At 39.7% G+C, this 19,061-nt stretch overlaps 1 protein-coding gene across 2 annotated transcripts in view; it reads right to left on the reverse strand.

The window, feature by feature from the left end:
* RNF19A (ring finger protein 19A, RBR E3 ubiquitin protein ligase) overlaps positions 1-19,061 on the reverse strand; it is a 56,420-nt gene that overhangs the window by 20,532 nt on the left and 16,827 nt on the right. The window lies entirely within an intron of this gene.

The following is a 19,061-nucleotide window of genomic DNA, read 5'->3' on the forward strand; positions in this document are numbered from 1 at the left end:
GTGTGCGTGCAGGCATGCGTCAAAATTACCATAACCCAAGGCAACAACTAAGTGAACATATAACAAGTTCTCCTATAAAGCACAAAAACAGGCTTACAGCAGTGGAAACTTGCCTGTTTTCTTTACCTTACATTTTCTACACGTGCTATAAGGTCACATTTTAATTAAAAGAAATTAAATATTTTTGTGTGTTTTGAATCCATTTAGAATACCAGAGAAATTAAGTCGCTGTGGCGAATCAACTCAAGATAGTCTCAAAGCTGGAGGGCTCTGAGAGAAGTATGTAGATGCATATTTATAATGTAAGGCACCTGAATATTTCAGGAAGCAGAGCTGCAGAGCGAGTGCCAGCAAACACTGCCTTGCCATTCAACGTTCACATTACAATTCAAGCAAAGACTAGAGTGAAGGTGACGACATTTCAATTTTTCATCATACTGATTTTAAAAAAGTAGCCCAAAATACAGATTCCTATCACATATAAAGCTTCAATTATTCCTTATGTACAACACAATGGCAAAGGCTTCCTTCTGTTTAACTGACTGGCTTCAACAACAAAGAGAAAGCAAGGTGTTTTCCTATTCTCCCCCAACAGAGTGGGAGACCACCTCCAACCAAAACCACTAACTTCCCCAAACATGCAAATACTCCCACTTCTTGGAAGCCTGAGTATACAAGAGGAATTTTTCTAACTCTCAGCGAATCACTTTTGTAATACAAGGCAGCAGCAGAGACATCATTGTTGCATGTCTGGATGCAACTACTGCTGGCATCTTTCTTCAGCATTTCCCAACTTGCCTCCCAGCAAGGGGTGCACTGGGTTTCCATGATTTTATCATACGATGATAGAAAGAGAAATTGGATAATAAAACAAACAAACAAAAGCAAAAAGGCGGAAAAAGCAATGCGGAGGGGTCACCAATATTTTCTAACTTACATATCTTGGTATGGAGAAGATGAATGGAGACAAAACCCCAACACGGACAGAGGTGAAAGCGTCTATTTACCAGAGCCCAGGCAGCCCATACACCAGCTGGAGAGCGGCTGGAACAGTCGCACGCCGTGTGTCTCAGAGGGGATCACCGAGATGTCTGGGTCACGACTAGGAAGTTTCAGAGGACCGGCAGAGGAAACAGGAATCCCTCTCCAAAGAGGAAACCCAGAAATAGCCCACAGGCTGTTCAGCTCACCAGAGCAATGCAGGCAGCAAGCACGGGGCTGGGTCCTCTTCAGGCATCTGTAGCTTGACATAATGTTTGCACTAGCAGGTAGCTGAATCAACACTTAAGTTATACTACCATTCAGTACAGTAGCACTCCACAAAATTGCTACCTTCCTCAAGTGTAAAAATTCAAAAGAAAAAAAACAACCCACAATAAAAAACCTCAACCATCTCCCCCCTCACGTCTGCTGGGTTAGTTTCCCCAAAATGTTATGTTTTGGGCCACTAGATTTTTTCTTTTTAAAGGAATAATTTAAAAGTCACTGTTTTTTTTTCTTAAACACTGAACTACTATTACTTTTTTCTTTTCCTAATAAAGGAAAATATTACCTCTGTGGAACATAACCCATGAATTATTATTTTATCCCCAGGGTCTGTCTAAAATAAAGCATGTTTCAAGAACATAACATACTCTTCCTTCCATCCTAAGGGAACACTTTCAACCTAAAATCTAGTCAAAAAGGAATCTTGGATGCTTTACCTGCTTCTGTTCCCAAAACAAATTTAATAGTTTTACAGCTGCTGTTTCTCATTAACATTCCCTTATTGAAAGAAAAAAGGTGAAACTAAAAAAATCTGCTTAACAATGATAACAGAAGGGAATATCCTCCTATGATCTCAGCATGATGTTATATCCTAGATATATGCAGCTGATATATGACGTGTAAAATAAACTACAGATACATAAATCCTATAGCCTATGGGTGACGTTAAGTTTATATGCCTACAAATGCAAGAATAACCTTACAAGCATAATTACATATTTGCTAACATTTGTACGTTCACACAGATACAAAAAGTACCAACCCACACCAGGAGAGCCCTTCAGGCAAGAAGGTTTTTGTTAATAAAGAAAATAAAAAAAAATTAGGAAGTAAACACAGTAACACAGCCAAGCATATGACAAAAAGCCTTCCCCTCCTCCCTTTCTCTGGAGAGGAAAGAATGCGTATGACAGCATTTTTGCCAGTTCCAACAGATGTACAAAATCAAGAAACAGCAGCTCTGGTGGTAAACCAGTTATACTTTTTTTTTTTTTAAATAAACAAAGATTCTCCCATGCTCTAAAGAAAGACCAGTACGTCCTACGGCTCTCTTTGCGTAATGGGATCTGATAAGCAGTCTCTCAGAAATAGCAGATTGCTCTTCTAAAGACAATGGTTAAACTCCATCAGGATTTTTGAACAGAGAAGTTGCCAGTTATTTCAGACAATCAATTATGCTCTCTAGATTTCAACACATAAAGCTGGTTTTAAAAGCCATACTCTTCCTTATATAGTAATTTTGGATTGCCATTTTAGTGGTGTTCAAAGATGACTTTGATGAAGTGAAATATTCAGCAGATGATTTATTTCAGGAAAAAAAATGAAGACAAATGTTACAATGCAAATAACGATCAGAGCTTTTCCAAATATTAAAAGCCTTACTAACGCAATCTGGAGCACTGGACAGCATCTGCATGTTTTTGCTGACAAAAAGAAGGAAAAAATACTTGATTCTGTACAGCTCAAGAACACAATGCCTGTATTATTCCAGTAACAACGAGTCCACATGAAGGAAATATCACTGTGTGAAAGAGGAAGCTCTGAAATGAAAGGACTTGAAATGGTTTGAGACACACAATTACAGTAATAGTAATGAACAATCTAATTTCAAGAGGCAACATTCACCACAAGGCCTGCACTACTCCCAGTGACCAGTATAAACTCTGTCACCATACAGACGAAGCTAATATGGGCAGCAGCAAAGGCACAGAAAAAACACAGACTGAGTAAAACTCCTAAAAATCAAAGTTCACCACTGTCCTCAACATTTCCTCAAAAGCACTTTCCGACTACAAAAGAACCATTTTTCTGGCTTTCTGCCACACCAAAAGCTGTACCACAAATCCAAATTCCAGCCATGCTTTGCATTCTCTTTGCACCACAGACTACCACAAAACACTAGCTGCCACAGCACAAGCACACCTTGTCATTTGAAGATTTCCAAATGCAAAAATGACCTTTACAGATGTAACTCACCTAAAGCTCAGTACTTCACTGCTACACGTTCATGTAACCCCTTCTAAAGTGTTTGCTGGGGAAACCTAACTAACATCCAGATAATTTCATTCTACTATTCTTTTTGATGCTGCTGCTTGAAGTAAATAGTATTGTTGACCATATAATGGAATGGGAGTGAAAGGAAATCAGAATAATCTGGCAAAGGGAGAAGTTTTCAACTTGAGGAGTTGGGGGTGAAAAATATCTTCTAGTACAGTGCTTTAAGATATAACCTTTGCTTGTCTCATCTCACCAGTCTCAAAACTTTTAGAAAAAGCACTAGGGCAGCTGAGCATAACCCCACTGATTTTGCAAGAACAGAGCAATAGAGCCCTACTTCTGTAAGCCAGCTGCTGCAGGAGACTAACTCCCCAGCGCTCCTACCTGTCCTCCAAACATGCATATGCTCAACATGTTGCCTCCTCTTCCATTACATATTCAACTCGGTGTGCAGGAGCAACAAACAGGGGAGTGTCTGCCACCAGGACAAGCAGCTTCACACTCATTTGCAAAACGAAAGCAGGCTTAAACATGTGCTGGAAAGGAGAAAAATACACCATAAACACAGAATCACCAGGTTGGAAAAGACCCTGCCTTCATCCAGGTCATTGATAAAGACATTGAACAGGGCTGGACCCAGCACCGAGCCCTGGGGAACCCCACTTGTCACTGGCCTCCAGCTGGATTTCACACCATTTCCCACCACTCTCTGGGCCCGGCCATCCAACCAGTTTTCCACCCAGGAGAGCGTTCGCCTGTCCAAGCCAGAGGCTGGCAGTTTCCTAAGCAGAATGCTGTGAGAAACTGTGTCAAAGGCTTTACTGAAGTCCAGGAAGATACATCCACAGCCTCTCTCTCGTCCAGTAGTCGAGTCACTTTGTCATAGAAGGTGATCAAGTTAGTTTGGCAAGACCTGCCTTTCATGAACCCGTGTTGACTGGGCCTGATCACCCGGTTCTCTTGCATGTGCTTCATGATAGCACGCAAGATCACCTGTTCCATGACTTTTCCCAGCACTGAGGTCAGACTGACAGGCCTGTAGGTTCCTGGGTCCTCCCTCCAACACAGATGTAGCTACATCCTCACTAAAAACCTTAAATACTCCCTCATGTCATTTGTGCTTATACGGTAAATTTTGACCCTTCCTGTTGCAAAGGTAGACTCTTCATTTTAGGCATTGCTAGGATTGGTCCTCCTGGCTATCTAACCAAGCACTGACTTTGTGTTAGTTATTTTCTGATTAAAATTGATTATTAACAGCTTCCTCCTTTGACACCTTTAATTTCCAATATCTATGCTCTGTAGTTGCTTTCTGAGATGTACTGCTCCAGCTTAAAGAGAGCTGTAACAAAAACAGACCAGAGCTCCAAGTTTATCCACCAACAATGTGCCTTGAGACCTGAAATACATTTCTGCCTCTCCCTTCCAACGAGCATCTCCCATTGTGACTCCCACAGGATCCTAGAATTTCTAAGCTATGATGTTTGTAATAGAGGTAACTCTACATATCCAAGAGAGGCATCAAAACAACATTTTCCCTTTTTCTTAACTTCATGGTATCAGAATTGTAAAATAGTGGAATAAGATGTAAAACAAATATACAAAAGCTTAAGCTACCAAATTAAATATTAATGCAGAAGATTTTTAAACCACAATCAAATTTCTTGTTTCAATAGGCATTTTCCTTTAAATGTCAATTTATTCTACAACAGTTAAAATGGGGGGAAAATATCCCACCACTTCTGTCTGAGGATTCCTAAAAGAATGTACCCCTGCTTGCTTTGCACATGCCTCAGGTTCAGCTAAAAATCTGGTATCACTAAGAGTTAAAACAGAGTGAGTAACAGCCTGAAAAGGCTTAACAATTTTAACAGCTATGTGCTTCTGTAGCACTAGGTCCCATTAAAAAAAGCCCCACCGCTCACGTCAATGCACACGGTGCCAAAGCATGATAGGACTGTTATTTGGTTTAATCACAGACTATTTAGTAGAAGCAGAACCAACACTCTGCTACTTGGAAGTAAACAAATGGAAATTATGCTGAAACCACAAAGGTTCTGGCAGAACATCTATATACACCAAGCTGAAAAATAAAATCCTTTAATAATAACATAATGCAGCATATGTGAAATGCTCATTTATGATTAACAGAATGTAATTATGACTACTCCTTCATTCCACTTCCCCTCAAAAAATAAGATAAAGAATAGTGACATTTTCCATTTAATGTTTAGAAGACTGTGTAGATATTTAAATTTAATTGGGGGGGGTTATGTCTTCTTACTTTGATTTCTAATAAAACATGGAAGTAAGATTTTGTACTATTTGCATTAAACCAAAAAGGTTATTCTATAAAAGGAAGTTAAATATGTATCAGAAGTTTCTCAAGACCCAGACCTAAGATCCTTTCTGTCAAACATTTACAGTGATTTGTCACAGTATGCCAAGGATGCAAAAATGTAAAGTCAAAGTGACTTAAATAATTGATTTAACTCAGACTGGGTTGTGTAAAACTGCTTCAAAAGTACGCTCATGTAAATTCCACTTCATTATGGCTTTTCTCTTTTGAAAATGAGGACCCTGGTATGGTAGTTGATGTTTTATAGAATTTATCCAAGCAAAAAGTAACTTCTCTTTCAGAGACTTTTGGAGGAAGATATCTTTACTTTCCTGTCCTGCTTTGTTCCAAGAGCCACATATGTGAATACTTCTCTTAAAGCACAAAGACTACTTGTTATCAAAGTTAGCAGAATTGCTTCTAATGTTAATGAATCTTTTTCAGAGTGAAAATTACTTCATCATTTCCTTAATTAGGCTCTCACTTCTTTATGTTTATGATGAACTACTGATACCTGCATAGAGGCCATTATTTATAAACAGGACTCCCAAATCCACAACTGATGAAAGGCAAGATTTTCAAAACCTTCACTCACTGATTTCACACTGGAGCTTGCAGCAGGCTCAGGGAAGGTGCTGACAAGGTCTGGGACATGCTCATTATGAGCACAGAATTGATAAGTAGAACAGAGCAGGGCCCTTACGCCTAAAGGATAAGGGAATCAAACCCTCTGGGACAAGTTAGCTTGACACACTGAGGCCATGGAACTAGTGCCAAGTGAGAAACAAGAGATCATCCATGAGCAAGAGGACAGACTGGGCGAGTCTTTGAGTGACCTGATCTGGGGGAAGGTGCCCCTGCCCACGGCACAGGGGTTGGAACCACATGATCTTTAAGGTACTTTCCAAGCCAAATCATTTTATGATTCTATGGTACGGGAGTTCCTATAATGCAAAGTAAGTTTACTTTAGGACAGTCTTCTAATAATTAGGATCAGTTGAGACAGTATGTAATGCTTTGTTAAAATTATACAGAAGATTTACTAGCTACCAAAAGCAGACAAAAGGTTAGCACAATTCCCACATATACAGCCCTTCCTTTCAGCTGTTAATCTCCACTTCAGCTGGGACGTTCACTAAAGCAAGAGCAAGAATGCTTTGTAAACCATCTTTCAACAAACATTAAAGGAAAACACCACGGTTTCTCTAATCAATGTTATTTCCAGATTGTTACTCCATATTCTAAATTATGTTATAAACCCCCCAATATTCATGGATATTATATAAGAATTTCAGAGAAAAGCACTTGTGAGGCAGAGATACTTTACTCTTAGAAATCAATACACTGCACTGTTACCAGGTCCCAGTTTATTATGACTGCACTTTATTTTTCCTTAAAGCCCTGTGTCAATTATCTGGAAATTCTATTTTCCCTTACAGAACAAAACAATATTGTTTGTAAAACAATGAAGTAAACAGACAATGAACCCGCCTGGGCTCAAAGGCTGAGACAGACAGTCAGACTGACTGGGCATTAAAATAAAAAGATTGACAGTATTTAAAATGCACAGAAGCCTGCAGAATACACACTGCAGAATTGCCAAACGTTAACTGATATGCAATGTTCCATTTTAAAATTCACAGTGGTATGTAGCACATGACAAACCAATCCTGACAGCTAGAAAAATCTTCAGCAGCTTATTAAAAATAAAAGTTATTCCTCTTCCTTAGAAATGTATGTGCAATACATCCTGTATCATGTGGCCATGACAGCTGCTATTAGAAAAGGAAGTCTTGCAAGCTGCCCAACTCACTTTGAAAGTCTCTGAACAACTGATGGCCAACTGCAGCAAAACCAGTCCTCTTGCAGATAATACTTGTAAAGAGGAGACTGCCCTCAAAGCACCTCCTCTAAGCGTGGCTGGATTTCTTATTTTGGTCATCATCCTTTCAAACCCCAGAAGAACACACTGTAACCAAACAAAACTGCTTAGAAGAGAGACATACTTTTCCTCTAGGATTCAAATGTTAAGTAAAAGATTTCATCAGCACTTTCACAAGCAAGGTCAGCCACTGCAAAATGGAGATCTGCTGGCACTCTGAAGGGGCCACATTGTACTTTTGCTAAAAAATGGCAAACAGGCACGAATTCCTTCCTTAAATTCTAAAAACATCAATTTTCCAAACCAGCAGCATTAAATCTGGGTATATTGAGTGCAACCATTGACCAAAGCTAAGAAGTTAGTGGAGAAATACTTTCTATTTGCGAACCTTCAGGCCTACATCTGTTGCAAATGAGACTAACGGGATCAATTTTCCCTTATCTCCCTGAACAGAGCAGTCTTAGTTCAACCATGCAGTCACTCACTGTGTCAAAAGCTTATCCTATGCACTATGGTGCCTGCTGTAAGCAAACGTACACCGAACTCAGCCAACACAAACCAAAGTCTTGGAAACTCTGAAGGAGAGGGGGGAGAAAGGAAGGAAAACAAAACATCACCAGAACCTTTAACTATTTTAATCCTTCAATCATTAAAATTGTCACACTAGAACAATTGTTTTCTTGTGTAAGTGACAGTAATTCTCATTGTATTCTCTTGTGCAATGCTGGGCAAATATTTTCACTTTGTTGGGAGATTTACTTCTATAGATACATTGAAGTAATGTCCTGAAACATCTGACTAGCCAGCGTTCTGGAAAGTGGAAGCAACACTAAGGGATTAAAAACTGCACAAGCTTCCTATGCACCTAAACCAGTTTTAATCTAACTGTATAAATACTTCAATTAAAATTAAGCATTCTTTCTGACCATCAGCTGAAAAGATAGCCTGTATGAACAAATCATTCAAAAAGATTGACTGTTTGACCCAAGACAAATAAAATCCTCCCATAAACCTCAAATTTTTCCCATCCCTAAAAATATACTGCAAATTCTGCTTTTAGAATTCTAATCTCCTGTAAGGAAGACATAAAAACAATTAAAGAACTTAATTCTGAATTCTGTCTTCTTAGAATGCTGCATGAAAATCTGGATGAACAGATAAAGATACTTCATCAATGCAGTCTCAAGAAAAACAAATGAAACAAAGTAAATTATCAGGCAAAAGGGATAGCAAAATAATCCCAACATCAATTTTCCGAGTTTTTCAGCTCTATATTTATTTTACTTGAAAGTATTCCCTACTTTTGGTTTTGCTCTTTAGAGCTACTGCTGAATGACACCTCCGAATTTACTGTAGCTGCTTTTTATTGTAAGCTATACATTGCATAATAATTGGAGTAAAAATATACACCAGTGAAATAATATCAGAAAGCTTTGTTTCCTGTAGCGTTACCAATCCTACAAGCGGAAAACATTGCAACACTCCTGAATGCTGAGATCATTCCTGCAGAAAAACTTCCCCAACATGAAAACAGCCAAGACTCACAAATTTCCAGAATACACAAGATATAATTTCAGGTCTACAATTCTGCTCACACAGTAATGGCTATACACTGAATTGACAAGCTTTTGTTTTTCATGCAGGCCTTAAAACGTTCCCTACTATAAAAACAAACCAAATCTCACATACCTATGTATAAGGTGTACCACAATTGTAGTAGATCTAAAACCAAAAGCGGTAGTTTCAGAGAAAGCATGTAGACAGAATTTGAGCAGCATACCATAGAGATAGCAGCCTGGGGGGATACATAAGAGGTAGCAGATCTCAGTTCCTTGCACCTATTGATTTTTAAATTCAGCAATTGCCAGGGGTTTCTGTCTGGCACTGGGGAAAGATCTTATTGACCAGCTGACTAACAGCACCTTCCAGCTCAGTATTTTCTCTGGCATACCTACCCTCTATTTTCAGGGCAGGGGAGGGGAACTCATCTTGAAACAGCTTTGCCTATAAGAAATACTAGAAATTATTCTTTTATTACTTTTTAATTCTACTTTAATGCTACTTTACCAGGTTTAACAAAATTGATATACAGATATACTCTGGATAAAGCTTACAAAGTAAACTAACTAAAGCAACTGAAAGGGAGCAAGTTAATAAGAGTTTTGAATTCTTCCAGTGAGATTAGTTAGGCTGCAGTACCTTACATTGATGTCCAGGTTTCAGCTGGGATAGAGTTAATTTTCCTTCCAGTAGCTTTTGTGTTTTAGATTTAGTATGAGAATAATGTTGATAGCAACAACCAAAGCAATATGAGCTAGGTAATGCTTATGCTTAGCTGGGATAATTTTCATCCCTGCAGCCACTGTATTTTAGAGTTAGTATGAGAACAATGTTGATAACAGACGGATGTTTTTAGTTGTTGCTAAGAAATCAAGGACTTTTTCAGCTTCCCATGCTCTGCTAGTGAGCAGGTATAGAAGAAACTGGGAGGGAGCACAGCCAGGCAATTGACCCAAGCTGGCCAAAGAGACATTTGATACCATAACACATCATGCTCAGTATATAAGTGAGAAGCTGGCTGGGAACCAGGGTTTACTGCTTGAGGATCACTGCTCTGGAATGGGCTGGGTATCAGTCTCTGTGGGTGGTGAGCATTACTTGTTTTGTACATATTATCAGCGTCATTACTATCATTCTCTCTTCCTTTGCTGTCCTATCAAATGGCCTTTATCTCAACCCACAAGTTTTGCTCTACCTCCCCATTCTCCCTGTCTCACTGGGGTCAGGTGTGAGCCAGTGGCTACATGATGCTGAGTTGCCAGCTGTGTTAAACCACGACACAGGAGATGGGATGTGGTCACAGTTTCTGGAAGCTACTGTGACAACTCCAAACAACTTACTAAGCCACTGTAAACTGACAGTATGTCAGCCCTAAGGAACCAAATAGCTACTGCGTATGGGTCTTTTTTCATGCTAGTTCTCTTTATAGAGAAACTAAGCATTTTGGTAAATATAAATCAACAGAGAACTTTTGGAAAAACTTGGGTGACCGAGTGAATAATCCCAGCCAGTCTGCTCTAGCAGCAGCAAGTCAGGATAGAGACAAGAACTGTGACAGGGTTTTCTGAACTCTGTTATGACTAATGCTGTAAATACTGAAACTGCCTTCAGGTCAGGTACAATGTTACACCACTGTAACTAGTCATTCCCCTTCACTCAAGAAGTGAGATTAATGCAAAAACCTAGTATAAAATGCACAATTCTAATGTTGCCTGGCCCGTGAATTTATTCCGTCAGTATGTTAACTGAAAAATCACGCATGGATGTATTTCAAAACACCAAGCCCATTTTTTGGTTCACAACAGCTCTAGTTAAGCTGGTGCAGTTTTAAATGCAGACCAAAATAAAAAAAAATAAAATAGAAAAAAAAAAAGAATTAACAACAGAGGGGAAAAGAGACAAAAACAAAGACAGGGAAAAGTCTAGCCAGGGAAACAAAAATACTCTATCCTGCCAGGAACAGTGCCTCTAGCTTCCAGACAGGAAACACTGCCTCCAGAAAAACCATTGGCGTCAGGAAATGGACCACAAAACTTATCTCACAGCCGAACCTACCAGAGAACGAAAGCAGAACATTAGAAAATGAAGGTAAAGGCAAACAGACCAGCCACCAGGCACACAGATCTTTGCTAATAAATACATGAGGTAAAAAGTTCAATCTTACTGACCCTTCCTTGGGAGAAAGAATTAGTGGAAAGGATTCTTCCAGTCCTACTGAAAATAAATAAACGACCAGGCTGAAAAGATAGCGCCCATTCAGCACAGACAGGGCAAGAGAAGGGGAACAATCTAGCAGCCTTTACAGACAGATTCCACCAGCATTATAAACAGTATAAACACTAGTTAAAAAGCACAAAGGAAGAAAAAGCTGAACGCTCGTCATTAGAAGTACATCTGACGCTGTACCTACGCTGGAAATACAAAATATGCCAGCAAGAGGAGTTATTCTGCCAGCAGTTATTCCACCTACAACAACATCATATACTACGCCAAAAAATATGCTATGTCAGCACACAGCGGGATTTAGCTAGGTTGATGTGAGTTTTTCCAACCATTCTTCACTGACGGCAACGCAGTGTAACCATAACACAGACTGGGGACTAAGCAGAGTTTCTCTATGCAAAAATACCATTTTACGTGTCTAGGAAAGTTAGTGCAAAGCCACCCACTTATGGCTTTAGTCTAGTGAAACTTTCTTATTCCTCATTGCCTCCTTGGTGGTATCCAAGCAAGAAGCAACACAGAGGAGTTTGGCAGATACCCTGCAAACCACTGTGCATCAGCCAGAGACCTTATCCCTGTGCATCAGGCGGTGCACTGGGTCATGCGGTGCTGATGAAACCTTGGCAACGCTGTGACATCCTGCACTGGCAGAATGCTTCGCACCAAATTTTTAAAACAAAATACGCAAATGTTCCCTGCTGTATTTCATACATTTAACAGCAGAATATAAAGTCAGACAAAAAAAATGCATGGGGCCTACAAACTTTTCCTCTGGCAGCTGAGGAGTACTGCAGTGTTTGGTGGCACACTCAGTGAGCAACTGCCCCAACCGAGAAAAGTAAGTGTGGGTCAAGACATCTTTGCACTATTTCATTTACTCCATGACTTCTGAATTAGCAAGTACATCTCCACAGCCAGGCCTTGCAATGCAGGGAGTACTTCTGAAATGTAACTCCCCTGCCCTAGTGCTTCTGAGGAGGGCAAAGCCCTTTCCCCTAACACTCCCCCCTCCATTCTCACAGGTACGTGTGCAAACTTGCATCATCTTTCTAATGCATCTTTAAACATGCTGTGCTGGATGTTAACTTTTTTCCTCCTTAAACAGCTCTTTCTACACAATTATGGAAACACCACTTAAGCCCCTTTATGTGACAGATTGTGACACATCATCCATTTCAAACAGTTAAGAGGCACAAAAGAAAAGAAACGAAGCAAGCATAATGCAATTCCTAGAAAAGCTACTGTGCTTATTTTCTCCGTTATTTAGAATGGCTAAACACTTTCTAATTATAGTCTTCAAACAAACCCATGTTATTTCAGGTTCTGAGGTAAAACCACACTTTACGTTTCTTCAGAAGTAACACTGGTTTATGCCTTCAACTCTACCCGTTTTACTAAAAATTCTTTAAAAAAACGAGCACTGAGTCAGACTTAAAAGCCTCTCAGACTACAGAAACAGCACAATTGCTAAACTTAATTAGTACAGAAGATGCTGCCTCATGCCAAGAGTAGCTGTTAGCCTGAACCCGAGATACAGCCCTCTAACATCAGGATGAGCTTTTCCTTTAAGAAGTAGAGGGAACAATTTGTAAATGCTACAAAACCTTATTGTTTATTTTTTAAATCAGCTGCAATCCTCCAGCTTGACTTAGAATCCTGTTGCAGTGACACCCACAGTTCTGCTCTGATGGCCTTAAATATAGCTCTCCTAAACTGCATGAATCCAGATGTATCTTAGATGAAGTAAGTATCTTAAATTGAATCTAGCACACAAGCTCTCATTTATTTCCAAGCCAAAGATATTTGTTTAATCAGCAATATCAAGTCAGTCGTCTTTTCACCTTAAAAATAAAATACTGCTTTCTCTAGATCATAAATTCACAGTGTCTTGAAGTCCTTGCTTTCTTTCTACTTGCAAGTTAACCATTATGAATTTCAAATTGCAGTAATTACTGATTTTTCTTTTTGCTTATCTAAACCTAGTGGTAACACTGGGGGAAAAAAAATAAATCCTTGAGCACTACATGTACTTTGCTTCTGAAAAATATCTGCACTTGGAACACCAGCAAAGAAGTGCTACTTTAATCCCAGTTTAGAGGACTAAAAGCAATATCCTGCAAGCCAAGAGCGTCAGGCACAAATATTTACAAAATAATCTGAAATGTCTGTTGCAAATTGGACAATACATAGTTTGTCAAGTACATTTTCTAACCACAAAAGATATACACTGAGCAGCAGGCTACAAGCACCATTCACAATGATCCCCACCCCTTTCCGAACTCTCTTTCAATTCAATATGCCATTACCCACACCAACCCCAGTAACTAAATGTGCGCAATGCAAGACCTCACCCTAACTTTGCTGACATCAAAGTTTGCCTGCCAACAGATGCTTTGGAATTAGTTACATAGCACAATGAAGACTCAATGCAACTCACAGGCTGGATTCCCAAATCAGAAAACAAATGCAGACAGAGGGGTAGGACAAATTCAGTTTTTCAGCCTAAGACAATGGCTGCATTGGGCACAATCTCTCCATGTGACTGGCTCGTCTTCCAGGCTTCAGGTAAATTCTGTGTATCAACCAGCACCCAGAAAAGCCTGAAGTCAGCTGAAGCACTCAGCAGCAGTGAGCAGGCGAGGGGGAGAGGCACAGGCTGCTGCCCTGTTCGCATTCCCCTGCAGGGAAGCAGCACAAATCCTCAGCTAGCACACCTTGTCCTTTCAGGCCACGCAGCCTGACCCAGACACAGAAAGGAGAGACAGAAGTGCATTTGTCTTCTCTATCTTCAAAACCAAACCAGATGCCTCAAGTAAGGAACAGTCATTTCAATTATTCTAAAAGCAGAAACTGAAGCCAAAGCTAACAGTATGCGTACTAGGCAGATCACTTAAGGCTAGGGGATTCCTGAAACTGCCTGCATGCACAGTGTCCACGATAGCAGCAGAATACCTCACGCTGGCTTAGCTGGGGAACAAACAACAATGCAAAGAAGATCAAGATATAGCTCAAAATCCTCCTCTATTCGCTCTGCTTTTTACACCTACCATGGGTCACCTCTGCTGTAGTCAGTAACATCCTGAATTTTGAAAAGTAACATTCACTCTCAACAAGCCACACAGACACCAAGACATGTTCATAAATGAAAGCTCACATCATACATCCTCAACAAGCCACACAGACATGCAGGCATGTTCATAAATGAAAGCTCACATCGTATACCCTCAAACTCAAGCCTGTATCCAAAAGGCCACTCGGTCACCTCACTGCACGAGGACCTTGCTCTTCAGACCCTACTCTGTTACTCATACACATTTGTGATAAAAAGCTCCTTACTTCTGTCAGAGCTTCTACCTGAAATGTAGCGAGTGCCACATAGAACACAAGAACCTTCACAGAGGACAGCAGAAGCTGAAACAGATTTAAATAAAATGTGGATTCTACCAGCGTGCATGTGAACGTTCAAGGATAACATTTAACTTTCACAGCCACTGACAACACAACTCGGTCCTTGAATGAAAATCAGCTCCTGGGAGAAAAATAAGTCTATGACAGAGAAAACAGACAAACCAGAGGTGATGTTGAAATCTGAAGGAAAACCAACCCCAAAGAACTTCCAGTTTCATATTCAAAGGGCCATGTCTGCCTCCAGATAACTCAGTGACACTATCAAACATTACTCGCAGTTAACTGTAGTTTACTAAGAGATACCGTTCCAGCTCAGTGGACTGTGATCTGGACAAACCTGTATTTGTGTTTACCATCTCCCTGCAAGACTGGATCAATACAAAATAAGTGAACACGGTGCCAGCTGCTCTTTGGAAAGTCCAGGAGTCACAGCTTCCTTCCCTTCAGCTGTAAGGATTACTACACAGGTATAAATCCCAGGCTCTGGTCAAACCCCGGAGCTTTCCTCTGGCTATTGAAACAAATCCAAAAACCCTGGTATGTTTTCTCAGGGGAGTGGAAGGGTGAGGAAACAGCCAAGGTAAACAGACCCTAAAGACTATGAAAGGTTTCAAGAATGGAGCATTATCACCAGCTCCATTCTTCAGGCAAAGGTGAAACATCTGTGCAAGAGATTTATTTTCTTCTCAGGTCTGCTTTATAACACAGGACGAAACTTCCACAGAATTAATAAATATCCTTGATAACTGCTTTGTATTCTATTTGAAATGTACTTCTGTAACCTTGTTACACTGCAATATGCCTGTGGTTTCCCTGCTAAAGCTAGCATGAGACAAAAATGAATCATACGCTGTAACAGTGCCAAAACACAGAATAAAACAGGCCCAATCACTGTTATTGAGGAATGAAAGTCCCCTGCAAAAACCTCAGCTGCACATCTGTTTCCATTGTAGGACGAACATTTTTAGTGATGTTGAAATTTAACAACTTTACCCAAAAAATAAAGAATATGAAATGTCAAAGAAGTTCTAGTAGTCTAGATGACATTTAAATAAGATCATTTTAACATAGATAAGTTGCTTAAATAATAAAAATTCCTATATTGTAGTTATTTAGAAGCTTCAAGTCTGTGACTCAAAACAATAGATACTTCCAGAATTTTATTTACTGTGCAAAAACCTGCAAATTTTTTACATTCCTGGTATAGTGTGTTTTCAGTAAAGAGATTTTATAGACAATTCTCCAACCAATTACTCAACACTGCATTTTAAAAAAAAGATGGTAAATTAAGTTTATTCAGAAATTTATTCTGAAACTTTTAGCTGCTCTTTCCTTCCACTTTTCCAAGTCTTTTTTCCTGCCCACATTTTTTAAGGTCACCATTATCAACGAAGTTCTTTATAACAATTCTGTTTCTGTCCTATTTCAGATCTTTCTGATTTGCAATCCCACTGCTTGACACTCAAATCATTCTACCGACTGAAAGTCACCAAATACTGCATTGGAGGAACATAAATGATTTCTTACTCTTTTAAGGCTTGTAAGTACAGAAGTATTCTGCTCAACGCTTCTAGCCAATATTATTAAAGAATCCTCCTGAGAAGAGCAGAACTGTTGTCACTCAGCAAAAGAAAACTGCAGTTGTGTAACTGAGCCCTGTGCAATGGAATTTAAGGAAGCAGAAAGAGTAAGGCACATTCAAAAGGATTTTAACATCAAAACAGGTGAAAAATATGAATAATAAATGCAAATAAACTAGGACAACAATCTGCCAAATCAATTCTCATGTCACAACGCTATGTCCAAAAAGGAATCGTTCCAGCTTGCATCGCAAGACTTTCATCATTTACTTATACTACCAAGCCTTAACTCAAATTGAAATATCTGCCAAGTGCAGCCTTTTTAACATAACTGCTGGTCAGGCTGACATTGCTCCATACTGGGAAGATGACAGCTACGTTCGAAAAGATATCACTTGGTTTAAATTTCAATTTTGATGTAACTGAAGTAGTTCATATCAGCCCACACTTCTCCACTAGAGGTTACAGCAGATTCAGCTACATTTGTGGCTTTTCAATGGAAGAGCAGAGAGTTTGTGCCAGACAACTAGTAAGTTACCAAAACTTAACAGCTTTCCTTGCCTGGGTACAATCCCTCTCCTTTCTATTTAACGTTGAGTCAGAGTCACCTCTGGAACTGCAATCCTAAAGAGGATTGTGCTGTTGAGACAAAAAGGGGAATAGGAAAAGAAGAAAGACAGAAGAAATACAAAATGGGCTGGCGTGAAAGATAAGCTACCAGAGAAGTCACAAGTCACTACAACGGACACGCTGATGCAATACTGTTCGTTCACCTTACCAATGACATGATACCATACAAATTACTGAGAAGAGGGAAAGGGGAAGGAGGATGTGACACATTGTTCTCAGCATAGTAAGGAAAAGTAGTACAGGTTTTTAGAAGATGCCCTTTTTTCCTCAGGTACTCTCTCAGCCTGCTGTAAAATTGTTTAAGTGACATCTTCTGCTCCCCTCCTTAAGCTTGGCTTGATAGTAAAGAAGGAAATCAATACACAAGTATGGATCACACCCATATTCAGCATCTGTGACAACTAGGGTTCCTACTTTAACTTTCTATCTTAGTAATGACACCTTCTCTAATCTTTTTAGATTTGTGCAGAGTATCAAGATACACCAAGAAAGCAGAACTACCAAGTCTTTTTCTAGCAACCAGAATAATAAAGTTTTTGTACTTAAATGTTTTACATGTAGAATCAAGTATTGCCCACAGGACACTTAGCTCTACCACAGAACTCCAACACAATCATGTCATATCTGGCAGGAATTGCCCAGCAAGGCACATCAGAAGTGCTAACATGGTTAGAGGAGACACCATCTTATACTTCTTCTGCCCCCAAGAATGCCCTTGCCCTAACAAATAATGTTATTTGCTCATGACATAAAACATTATTGAATAGCCGTTCATACTTCTTGAGACCAGTATTTGCATTGCCTTACAGTGCATCAACTATACAATCAAGTAGATGGACGGGGGATGATGAATTTAGTTTTAATGGGCAGCTTGCATTCTACTGTCCTTCATTTTCTGAGAGATGTTAAATGTCCAAACAGTTCTTGGTATAGGTTTGTGTGCCTCTGTTACCCATAGTGACAGAGAAGTTCAGAAGCCAGACCTAGCCTTTGGGATACTTCCATCTGTCATACCTCTTGCCACCACTTTCAGGGAGATGGGGACATCACTTCCCCTGTTCACAACAGAGACCTAACTGCTAGGGTGCTATAGGCAGTTGTGTAGATTAAGTGGGGCCAGTTGTTTCCCACCCAAACAGCTGGCTTGCTTACTACAGGGACAATTTGTGAGTACAGCATCAGGTGGGTGAGCTCTAGTTAGACACGATGGAAGACTACTGTGTTTGGATCCCACTTAGTGCTCTAGTCGCCATTTCCAGGTCTTGGGGAGGGCACCAAGACAGATGGAAGTATCCTAAAGGCTGGGTCTGGCTTCTGAACTTCCTGTAGGATTACAGACATATGGATTGTTCTGGAGCAGGCCTCATTCATTTCATGGGCTATCTCATTTAAACTATATATCACCTAAAAAGTCTGAACCAGATCATCCTTGAGGTGCCTTCCAACCTGGCATTCTATGATTCCATGGACGTATTTCTCATTTCCCTAGTAAATGAGGCCTCATACCTTACGTATTGTACATTTTTTTGCTTTACAACAACATTATGCAACACCCAGTTCACAAATATCACACAAGTCCAAAAGACGTACTAATCAGGCTAATGGCTTCAAAGATGTTAGGAAACCAATCTTCCAAGTACTTCCATGAAATCTTCATAGTAATTCTCACATGGAAGATACTTCTCCAAATTTGCAAAACAGGAAATAGATCAAGGCTATAACCACCACCTAAAATAAGATAAGATATTGCAAATTGCCAAAGTTGCTTGTAATGTTGTTTTGTGTCAGAATAGGACTGCATAAGTTCAAAATTTACCTGATCATTGACAACAGTAGCTCCTTGCAGATCAGCACCCAAACATCTAAAGATCAGCATACAGAAAACAAACACCTAGCTACTCTTTAAAGGTCTTGCCCAACACGGCATAAACATTCCACAAATGAGGCTACCAGAGACTATTCATTCTATCTTTTGCTACCCTAGGTTTATACACCAGCATGTTCCAAATAATGTAGCTGTTATCTGAAGTTATTTAAATGCCAACCATATCTTTTCTGTTGTTAGGGCATGAGAATGTTCTCTTACACAAATTTCATATAATTTAGTAATGTGCAGGCACCAAATGAGAACAATCAGCAACCATTCACTAGAATTAGCTTCTCTTTGAAACATCTA

The sequence above is a fragment of the Phaenicophaeus curvirostris genome, chromosome 3, assembly GCF_032191515.1.
Source record: "Phaenicophaeus curvirostris isolate KB17595 chromosome 3, BPBGC_Pcur_1.0, whole genome shotgun sequence".
NCBI lineage: Eukaryota > Metazoa > Chordata > Aves > Cuculiformes > Cuculidae > Phaenicophaeus > Phaenicophaeus curvirostris.